The 11,818-nt window shown below is 41.0% G+C and overlaps 1 long non-coding RNA gene across 1 annotated transcript; it reads right to left on the bottom strand.

The window, feature by feature from the left end:
• Positions 1-2,370: 2,370 nt before the first annotated feature.
• LOC124784371 lies at positions 2,371-4,259 on the bottom strand. The gene is made up of 3 exons (XR_007015962.1): positions 4,216-4,259; positions 3,987-4,058; positions 2,371-2,448 (listed from the first exon to the last, which is right to left on the bottom strand). It is a non-coding gene; the product is annotated as an uncharacterized LOC124784371 (long non-coding RNA).
• Positions 4,260-11,818: the final 7,559 nt, after the last annotated feature.

Raw genomic sequence — 11,818 nt, 5'->3', positions numbered from 1 at the left:
TCACCTTACGGTCTGTGGCAGAGAGTAACTCTGATAATATCATCAAACCCGCACAATTTTTTCCACGAAAGTCCATGTTCTGCATTTTGTGTAGTACGAGACAACTTTTTCGCGAAATCATTAAGCAATAAAACAATCGCAGTTTACACGTAATTTGATTACTGGTCTACCGAAACTATAGTACATTCCATTGGATATGGTTGACACTCGTTACCGTAGTATTTTTTTCTCACCTTAGAAAAGTCGATGAATGCAGCCGAGTGTCTCTCACCATTATTCGTTCCATCAAAAATAATCCCGGTTCCGACCGGACACGCTTTCGATGACTAGAACGTGTACAGAATGTGGCACTACCGAGTAAAGAGAACGCCGTCGGTGTCAGAGGATCCAGAAAACGCAGCAGACATTAACCACGCCATGGTTGGAACTATAGGTTGCAAGTAAAAGCCAAACTGATTACGAAGGAGGTCACAAGTTCAGATTCTGGTTCCGAGCGTTGCGGTCGTTGCACCGCACCAGACAGGGAATCATGGATTATGATTGGCCAACATGTCTTGTATACAAAAGCGACTTTATTATAAATAAACAAACAATGGTAAGTTTTACAGTAGAATAAGTTGTACCGCGTATCAGAACATGAGGAACAATATTTCCGCTCTTAGTCGGCTTCCTGACTGTCCTTATCGTTTGAACTGTTACAGATTTATGCATAACCCTCTACACTTCTGTCTTCATGTTTATTAATTTTCTCCGTGTTCATTATTGTTTGTAACTGGAATGTCGATAGACCTCGAGTCACGACTCGATTTACATAGGAACGCCATGTCAGAAAGGTTGAATGACGTATGATCTGTTAGTGTCGTTCGCTACCAGTGCATACTTCACTGATCTTTCTCTAGCACTGTGTTATGCACGTGCCTATGTCACTCCAAGTCCTTTATTCTATTCATGTAGTTCTTTTAGCGCTAGCTGTTACGCACTGTATCGTCCCTAGAACACTACAAGCTTAGTGACAGAAGATATTGTTGCAACATACTGCAGATTGTTTTTTTGTAACCATCACTAGGTCTTTTATAGCCAGAATGGAAAATACTGTCCGTACGTCAGCCAGTAGCGTGGCGCTCGTATGTCGACATTTTCTTTACTGGACTTCGTTAGGATGTCAGCCATGGAAGACTTTTGCCATACACGAACTAAATTTATGGCTATCATACGGATACAGTGTGTTCCTTCCTGATTGAGATGTAGTTCTGTTGAAGTGTCTACTTGACGCACTACGTACCGCTATTCAGCGGTGTTGATTTCTGGCAGAAAAATTCTCTCAACCTTTATGGTAGTTATTGCTATACACATAACTTCTGCTACCTGTATATCTTTGAAGTGTAATCTGTTCTATTGATGACATTGCGCAATGAATACGGGTTTCTGTCGCTATCATTTCGCATGTTCGTTGTAGTTAACACCATCAGTATTGCTGCAGCTGTCTACAAATTACGTAAAGTAGAGGCAACAAAAGTACCAATGACCAATTACTTCGAGATCATTTAGAAATTTCCAAATAGGTCGTGTAAGTTTGTCGGCCAAATGCTTCATCTACGTGTATCTGATAACACTTTTTTCATTAAATATCATCTGATGTACTATATTTTATATATGGCTGTCTGTCACCAGGAATCGAATAGTGTTCTACTGAAGTTGTTGGTGCGCTACTGTTATATGTGATTCATGATTAGTCCTATTTTGTGTTTTGATTATACTTCTGCAGTCTTCTCAAGAACATTGCAGACAAATCGACAGTTTCTCTCTGGATTGTTATTATCTTCAATGTTATTGAAAACATTCCTATACTTTTGTGTTTAATAGTTGGGAGATACTTTGCATTTTCTCTCTCTGAGAGTCGCTTTGACTGTTATTTTCTTTCGATCCTATCTGTCTCTCTGTATTCTCTCCAGTTTCGAACGAAATCTACAAGTATTGGAATAGTAATTATTCTCACTTTTTTCTCTACTTTTGCGCTTGAGTGTATTGTTTGCTAAGAAACAGATTTTTGCTGCCCGCTGTTGTAAAAGATGTAATATAGGACTTGCAACAACCTCCAGACAAAAAATCTCATGCAAGGCACCAACTAGTAAATAAAATTTTGAAAATAAAAATTTAAAAATGCAAAAAGAAACAAAGACGTCATACTAAATAGCCAAAGAGTGTATTTTCTCTGGTTCGGCTTATTAGAAAGACTCAAATATAGCTTACTCAACTCCATGAGAGTCCGAAACTTTCAGCCTTTCTTTACTTCTATCTTCATTAGTTTCTTCCTGACGCCTTCGTGCGAAACGTGTTTCGTAAGAATGAAATCACAGAAGAAGATACATACACCTGTCTGTAGCTGAAGTATCAGATACATTCCTCTTTATCCGATAAAAGCATGCTACAAAGCCCAATTGGGATACCCTGTAGAAGCACGAAAAGTGAAATCAACCAAAAATGACATACAGGAACAAAATAGCTGTACTGCAAATGTCAGACACTCACATAAACACCAGTATGTGATTTTAGGAAAATTAATGAAGCCACCGAGGATGGTGAAACTTCACCGAAACGTGTTTGGGCGTTAAACAACAATAATCTGTGTTTGCTCAAGGCAGAACCATAATTCCATGACAAAGGAAGAGAAAGTACACCTGATATCCTATACAACGGCAAAGACAAAACAGATTAGTTAAGTAACGGTGTTGTTTACAAGGTCACTTGTAATGACTGCAACGAACTGCATATTGGTCAGGCAGGCAAGGCAATAAGTAGGCTAACTCAACCCGAACGCAGCTGGAGATTACATAAACAAATTCCACCTTTGCCGAACATGTCCTGATGGAAGGACACAGGTACAAAGTACACCAAAAGTACTACATATAGCCAACAAAGGAAGAAAACTAAGCCTTCTGGAAGCACTTGAGGTGAACAGACATTTAGCTCAAAATCCTCAGATGGTTCTAAATCATCAATTACAGCTGAGCACATCCCCACTTTTAAACTTCACTTGACACAGTCAGCCAGCACCATAGCCACAAACCGCCACATAGAACTACACAAAATTAAAACAATTTAATCTCCGATTCCTTACCTCGCATACCCCACGGAGTTCAGTAACGTAGCTTGTAATACATTAATACTGTGTATTTTAAGCATGTACTATGTTTAACATGTCCCATTGTATAAAAAGGTAAGTTAATACAAAACTTATTTACTGCCTAACTTAAGTTACTAGTTGTGCGTTAACACAGTTCTCAAGCAACGTCAAGATCTCACAAACTGTGGCACCATAATCGTATGACCCAAATAGTCTAAAGATTGTGTATTATGGTTACTGTGTATAATGCTGCCCATTGCCTAAAGTGTAATTTACAACGTTAAAAGTAATGAAACGTCCTGGCAGATTAAAACTGTGTGCCGGACCGAGACTCGAACTCGGGACCTTTGCCTTTCGCGGGCAAGTGCTCTACCAACTGAGCTACCCAAGCACGACTCACGCCCCGTCCTCACAATTTTACTTCTGGCAGTACCTCGTCTCCCACCTTCCAAAATTGTGAGGACGGGGCGTGAGTCGTGCTTAGGTAGCTCAGTTGGTAGAGCACTTGCCCGCGAAAGGTGAAGGTCCCGAGTTCGAGTCTCGGTCCGGCACACAGTTTTAATCTGCCAGGAAGTTTCATATCTGCGCACACTCCGCTGTTGAGTGAAAATCTCATTCTAGTTGAAAATCATGTTTGTTGCATAACAAACGAAGAGTGCTCAGTTTAACAGGTTCCCAGACAATGTCAACATCTCACAAAATATGGCACTATAACTAATTAACCGGTAATAGTGTGTAGTTTAATTATTTATCGTGCTTAACATTATCCACTGTGTAAATTGTAATCTCAGCGATGAGAAACAAATTTGATGCACAATACTCTATGACAGTAGATTCTATCCTAGTTATAATGTATGATTACCTAAGAACTAATGTCCCTTTCGGATGCTACTCAGTTGTCTGCTGAAGATGGCCCAACAACCCGCAAGGTAGTCTGAAATAAACAAAAATCAGTAGAACAAAAACAGTGTACTTCTTATTCAACCTTAAATAAATTATTGTGCAATATGACCTAAGAATGAACTAGAAGTAGTAGCCACGGAAATCTGCGGTAGTTGAACGTGAGGAAAACTCATGCAGAGTATACTGACCCAGAAACATGGTGGCGCTCCGCTAGTGAGGCAGGTGTTTGAGAGATAGCCAGGGAATGACTTTACTCGTATTTGTTTCTTTTGAGGTGCCTGCAATGTCAGTGGGTGTACGGAGAGGAGAGGTAGAGACAGAGAGAGAGAGAGAGGGAGGGGTAGAGTGAGAGAGAGAGAGAGAGAGAGAGAGAGAGAGAGAGAGTCCAGTAGGCAGGAGCGAGGAGCGGGGACAGGTCTGGTGGGAGAGGAGAGAGGAGAGGCAGGCGCAAGGCGCGGAGCAGGCTGCAGGCTCCAGGATGCTGGATGGCCGCGCCACGCCCGCCGTTCGCTCCTCCTACCGGGGCAGGACGGCTCGGCTACGCCCTGGTGCTCCCCGCTACTCGCCACTCGCTACTCGCTACTCGCCGCTCTCCGCTATCACGCTCGCGATACTCGGCCTCGCAACGCCCAGTAAAGTCCTTTCATCTGCCGACCACCACGTTCATTACGAGCGGGCGAGCCTATCGCTGCGCACTACCCTTCCATCACACCAACAACGTGACGGTGTCTGTAACAGAATCCAGTCACATATCCAAAAGATCCAAACTTAGTCGGAGAAACTAAGTGAATGCAATCGTAAGGCATAGAAAAAAAAAGAACATCCAGTCCCCGTCTTCTACAGTAGCTTTTGGTAATGTTTACAAAACTACTCGATACTGTCAGAAATGGTATATTTTGGCACCAATCGGAGCTCTGTTACCAGAGACTGTTGTCAGCGAAAATTGGCTTCCCTGCTCCAATCGAATTACGGGAAGAAGTGTCACGGTGATGAGGCATTGGATCGGTATTCGGAAAGTGGATCAATACTCGGGAGTATCGCACTTCTAATTCCCGCCCATTGTGATTCAGGAATTATGGAATAATTTTCTGCGGCAACTCACCACTTAGAGAGAAAGTATGACTGCGCATAAGCGAGCAGTAATGGTAACGTCCACGGACAGCTTGTAAGTACCTCTTCAAAGAGATAGACATTTCAGCTGCGCCGTCACAATACATGTCTTCACAAATAAAATTTGAGAAGAACAGTGACGTTCATACGTGCAACACTACATGGGAAAAATGACCTTTATTACCCATTATTAAAGCTACAGTAGGGCACTGTCTACATTTTACAGTGTCTGTATAGTTCGATGCAATGTTCCTTCGGATATACGGTTGCCGTTGTACAATCGCAACGCAATTTGTGAATTCATTTCATAATTTAATCCGGCTGTCAGTTGTCAGCAGCGTCTGTTCCTGCAGACATGCGTGCTGGCCGGCCGCTGTGGCCGAACGGTTCTAGACGCTTCAGTCCGGAACCGCGCTGCTGCTACGGTTACAGGTTCGAACCCTGCCTCGGGCACAAATGTGTGTGATGTCCTTACATTAGTTAGGTTTAATTAGTTCAAGGTATAGGGAACTGATGACCTCAGATGTTAAGTCCCGTAGTGCTTAGAGCCATTTGAATCACTTTGAACATGCGTGCTTGCGACTTGTATGCTAGTACTGTGGGACGTAGACACTGGAACACGTGAAAGTTGTGGTCTGTCCTAGACGTGTACTCGGATGGCCGAGGCTGTTGAGGCAACAGCTAGGCGAATGTGGTCCGACACAATTTTCCATGTGCTACTAGTAATATACAGTAACATATAGTAAGTAGTATAGCAGTTGTACAATTGTAACTGCAATTCGCTAATGCATTTCATCACATTATTTAAGCTGTCAGTGGTCCAGAAAGGAGTTCAGTATGCCGCAAACAAAAACATTTGGTCATTTGTCTAGTATCATAAAATGTCTGACAGGTAGCAAAGCAGTTTTCAAATCTAACACAGAATGATTTCTTCTGGATAACTAATTTTATTCCGTTGACGAATTTCTATTTAAATACTCGGAAAAAACTCTTGTCTTTAAACGTAGTTGCATGAGCAGAACTAAATAAAATAGGGTTAACATTAATCATGTATACGTATGCCGTAAACTGACTCGTTGCACATCATTTCGGTAAAGGAATCGTTCAAATGACCTTTGGAATACATAACTAAAAGACTATCTAAGTCTTCTGTAATTTCCCTTCATCGGTGAAGTCACTCACCAAGAAGCTTCCTTCGAAAGGACTTGACCGATTTCCTTCTCCATTTCCCCCAATACTAGCTTGTGCTCCATGTGTAACTTCTTCGTTGTCATTGGGAAGATAAAACCTGTTTCGTTCTTTTTGCGTTCTAATCAAATAGTCGTACCAGATCTAATCAAATATGAAACGGGTTTTCAGAAATACTGGCTATAGATCACAGTTATCAATGAAATCTTTGGTAGTCTCCGTTCGTGTTGCCTGCGCGAACAGCTCAGTTGTACGCCACAAACTGGGAAGAGAAATTTCATCTCAACAAAACTTCTAGAGCACTGGTGTAAACGTTTTCTACGCTGATCCTGAGTTCGCCCAATACCAGTGGTTTTCAGACTTTTTAGACACACAGTTCTGTTTACCTGAACATAAACATCCGCGCTCCCTTCGCACACTATATTCGATTTGAAATACGGGGCAAATAAGCTTAAGTTGCGAAAAGAATGAATAACAGTAATTATTTCTGTGCTAGTGTTGACATAACACATTTTAATCAACTTTTATTATTATTACATATTATTCTTGCAGTGAAGTCAAGGGAAGGATGAGCTTGTTTCTTCTTCAACATGATGAGCTTGTTTCTTCTTCAACATTTCTTAAGATCTCAGTACAAAAATTGGAAATTGCGATTCGCTTTTCTTTCTCCGTATACGTTCCCGTTTTATATTTCGTGCTGATCACTGCCGAGGGTGAAAATCCTACTCACTTAAGTAGAATGTTGCGAAATATATAAAACGTCTTAGGGCCTTGTTACCCTCTTGCGGGTACTCCTGATTCATCAATCTCCTAAATTCTTAAAGAGTGATGAGGAAACGAACTTTGATTTTACTCTGGATTCTGAAGAAATATCAATAAACTACTTTTATTCTTGAGTAGTAAGTGTCGATGAAAGTTGTGTACTGAATGGATCTATGCGCCAGATGCGTTGATTAACTTCTGCTGGCAAGTACTTCAGATAGTAATCACCGACTTTAGTTAAATGTCCCACAAACATAGTCTTCAATTATTCGCTCAGCTTGAGTTCAGTGTGGTCTAAAACCATTCGAAGACTAGGGAAACCGTAATATATATCTTTTGCCTCCAGCTTTTTCTTCCACGTCAGTATTTCCTATCTGAAAGCTAAAATTTCGTTCCATACTTGGAGAATTTTTGACTAATGATCCTGGAGGGATACATTCAGCAAAATGAGTTTTTGAAATTTGTCTCGAAGGTACGCCAGCTTCTAAACAAAGTCACTATCTACGAAATTCTCGGAACGCAAATGATTCTCTTGAATAACTTTACCTCGGAACTCTTCCATTTCGTCCCTGTTTGCATAGAAAAACAACGATATCGTAATTGTGAGTCCGCTCTGATGCAAAACACTTTCTTATTTGCTTACTTATTTATTCCCCAAACTAGTTTCGGCGACAAATATCACCATCATCAGTGGATTCTTTAAATGTAAAACATGCAGAAAGTAGCAAAGTTATACAAACGTATTATTAAATGTTTGCTGTTCGACTTTTGAAATATAGTTTTCTATGGATACTTTCATACTACCTTACTTATTCTATGTAGGAATCGTGTCTTATTTAGTGATCCCTTTTTGTTTTCAGTCATTTCTTGTAACTTTACTCTCGTGGTTTGTTTACCAATCTACCATGATTTAATTCTAAATATTGCTCCATTTTATTAGTAAGCATACGTTCGGAAGGTAGGCCTTTGACACTAACGACACAACATGTCACTAGGAGAGTAGTGCTTACAACATGGCCGACAATGGACGACTAATAACACAACAACGACGAGGAGTTGTGTTACTTTACCAGGAAACGAAAAGTCCTTTTGTGACTCAGAGGCGATTTCGGCAACAGTTTAATACACGGTGGACCCCTTGCAAGAGAACCATTCATGGGTTTTATGATCAATTTGTGTTGGAATGATCAATACTGGAAAAGATGTTACCTTGGCCGAAGCCTGTTTGTCCGCCGGAGAATACTGAAGCGCTATGATCTGCTTGAGCAGAAAAGCAGTAGCGCACTGTGCGTATCCAGACGCTCCGTTTAACGGATTCTTAAAAGTGACCTCCGGATGTGCCCGTACTAGCGGCACACGGCGGAGGTTAATATTTGCCCGCTAAGAACGTTTAATCTTCATTTGGCCGGTGTGGTTAACAGAAAAGTTGTACGGTTTTGGGCTACTGAAGATCCACAAGTGCTTCATGAACGACATCATCGTGATCCGAGGATTACAGTGTGGGTCACACACTATTGGGTTTCTTACACGAGCGTTTCCTCATGTGGGTCACTCCAGTCAGATTTCTAGGTCGTTTCAATGAAGGACAAGTTTGGTCCCCCTGCAGTCAAGACCTCAACTCATGTGACTTTTTTTCTTTGGGGGTGTCCGAAGGAAATGATTTTCCCGAAACGTCCACATGATTGAACGGAGCTCAGACGCCTTAATATTCAAGCTTTCACTGAAATCACGGAAGAAACGTACCGTAGAGCTATAGCTAACATCACTGTTTCTGTGAAGGAAGCTACGAATCAGAATGCTGGACTTATTGAGTATGTGCTAAGTTAGAACAGTTCTCGACAGAATGTTTCCCATGGTAGTGTATGTTCCTCTGAGTTTGTCTCGACAATAAAGGGTATATTCAAAAACAAAATGATGACACGTTTCGTAGGTCATCCTGTATTCTGTTTGCATGAACAATCTTGAGCATAAAATCGAATATATACAACGTAGTCAAAGGCAAATATTCAAACATTAACAACAGCCCTATACTACTCAAATGTTTCAGTACCACAAGCGAAACTATTTTTGTAGATAAAAGATAAGTTCCTTGACCAATTCTTTTTTAGATACACTGCCTAAAAAACAGTAATTTTTCTAGGTGTTTCTGAAATGCTGATTTTTTTTTTTGTCGGATGACTATAGCTACAGTTTTCAAGATGACATGTTCATAAGGCACTGAAGTTGCCAAGTCGTGTAAATGAATTATTGCCTGTTGGTATAATCCAGTACAATCGTCTTCGTTTTCTCCCATTCGTGCTGAAGATCTGGTTTCTGAGTGTTGCCTGTGTCGACTATCTACAAAGATATCTCTGTTGAATCATCACGTTTCCTCCTCTCCTAACCATCGGTCAGCTTCTTTCTTCCAAACTTTAAATTTATTTATAGCGTCGATTCCTCAGGACTGCCAGAAGAACTTTATCAGAAAGAAAGACTTTTCGGGTTTCTAATTTTCGTGGCAGACGTGTGACAGCTTAGGAAGATGGGCTGGATACAGTTGCTCCAAATTCACTAACTGAGCGGAATTATCAGGACAGAGCGGAATAATCAGGACACACATGAAATGCCGAACTGACCTTCAGAGAAAGACTTTTCGGGTTTCTAATTTTCGTGGCAGACGTGTGACAGCTAATGAAGATGGGCTGGATACAGTTGCTCCAAATTCACTAACTGAGCGGAATTATCAGGACAGAGCGGAATAATCAGGACACACATGAAATGTCGAACTGACCTTCAGATGTCACGCCAGGTGGACCCCGGGTAGTGTTGTATAGTCAGCAGAGAGAGTAACAGCACAGTGGGGTCGTGCAGGAGAGCATAGCGGCTTCCAACTTTGGCTAATGACTACCTAACACCTCAAAACTAAACACGAGTTCACCATCGCCATTTCATTTCAGTCCCCCTAAGATACCCTAGTCAACTGCCCATTGAAACTGATTGTATACCTAACACCTCAAAACTAAACACGAGTTCACCACCGCCATTTCATTTCAGTCCTCCTAAGATACCCTAGTCAAAATAATACGCATTCAAGTTGTGTATTTATCAATTTATAAAAGATTTGACAATCATTCTTTAGAGATCACTTGACGTAGATCGATCGGAGGTGCAGTGTGGAATGATAGTGCGAGCCTGCATCTTTTCACGATCAATATTCTTCGAAAGAATATCTTAGAAGCAATAAACTTTTCGGACGCATCAATCCATACGCATCATGCAACAAATCACCTAGTTGTGCCGAACGATCTTCGTACCGAAATAAGCATTTTAGAGATATCAGGTGGAGCAGTTCTGGCGAGGAGTATCAGCGAGATCGACGCTGCGGGAGATATATCTGTGGCATTTAAAATCAAAGACTTATATTCTTCAGCTTTTAAAAACTTAGCCAAAACTTAAATAAAACCACTGGAAATCATAACTAAAAATACCAAAAATAAATAAGTAGCAGAGAATTTTCTTATACAAAATTCCTTAAATAAATAAATAAATTAATTAAAATATAATAAATTGAGATAGGACTGTGAAGTAGAAACGAGAAGGAACAACCGTAGCTAAAGCAAGAACAGGTACACCTCATGTACTGACGGAACGGACCCTCGAGCGTTGTGGACAGTGCATGTAAAAAGTCACATGAAGGAATCACTCGTTAGTTCCAAAATCCTACTAAAAGTCCAGTTAGCACAATGACGGTGCGTAGGGAGTTAAAATGGGTTACAGTGGTCGAGCACATTGTTAATTGATGCTTGAGGTGGTGTAAATATCGAAGCCACTGCACAATGGTTGACTGGAAACGAATGATTTGGAGTGATCGATCACGCTATACTAAACGGAAATCCGATGTTAAGGGATTTGGGTTTGATGATTACCTGGAGAACGTTACGTGCCATCATGTATAGTACCAACAGGAAAGTACAGAAGCGGTGATACGGTGTGGAGTGTTTCTTGCTCCTAAGAAAACGCTAAATGCCAAATGATACGAATACGTTTTAAAATATTGTTTACGGCGTACAGTAAAATAACGGTTCTCAAACGGTGATTGTTTGCATCATCACGACAATGCAACATGTCATAGCATAGCATAGCATCTGTAAGGAAACTGTTCGTGGACAAGAACATTCCTTAAATGGAATGCCTCCCCTCCCAGAGTTATGACCTCAACCCTTTGGAACATCTTTGGAGTGCGTTAGAAAGATGATCTCGCACCATACCATAGCGTCCAGCATCACCACGTTCTTGAGGAAGAATGGGCTGCCATTCCTCTACACACATTTAGACATCTCACTGACTGTATCGGCAGCAAGTCTCAAGCCGTCATAAGGGCGAAGGGCAAACAATTCCCATATTAGTCCACCAGCAGCGGTCCAGATACCTCCGATCAGATAATGTGAAAAACAGGTTTCCACATTCTCATATCTTTAATAACACAGAGCAAGAAAAAGTTCTTTTTCTATTACATTATTAGCGTTTTTTTACATGCACCTACTTCACACGCATTTCAGTACTCAACACTGTCGACATTTCTTGCTGAAAACTGAACTTTTTGTTGTAGATTGCTCGTGGTGTATCGTTTTTCCTATTTCTCGTTTATTACGTGTGTACAAGTCGGAAACCGCATTTGTTTTGTCAGTAAACTAATAGCGACCCTAGGATATGTGTTAAGAACCAGGAAATAATTTCCATGGAACTAGGGAG

Source organism: Schistocerca piceifrons, chromosome 1 (genome assembly GCF_021461385.2).
Source record: "Schistocerca piceifrons isolate TAMUIC-IGC-003096 chromosome 1, iqSchPice1.1, whole genome shotgun sequence".
Lineage (NCBI taxonomy): Eukaryota > Metazoa > Arthropoda > Insecta > Orthoptera > Acrididae > Schistocerca > Schistocerca piceifrons.
The sequence above is the reverse complement of the archived record's forward strand: the minus strand, read 5'-3'. Positions and strand labels throughout refer to the sequence as shown.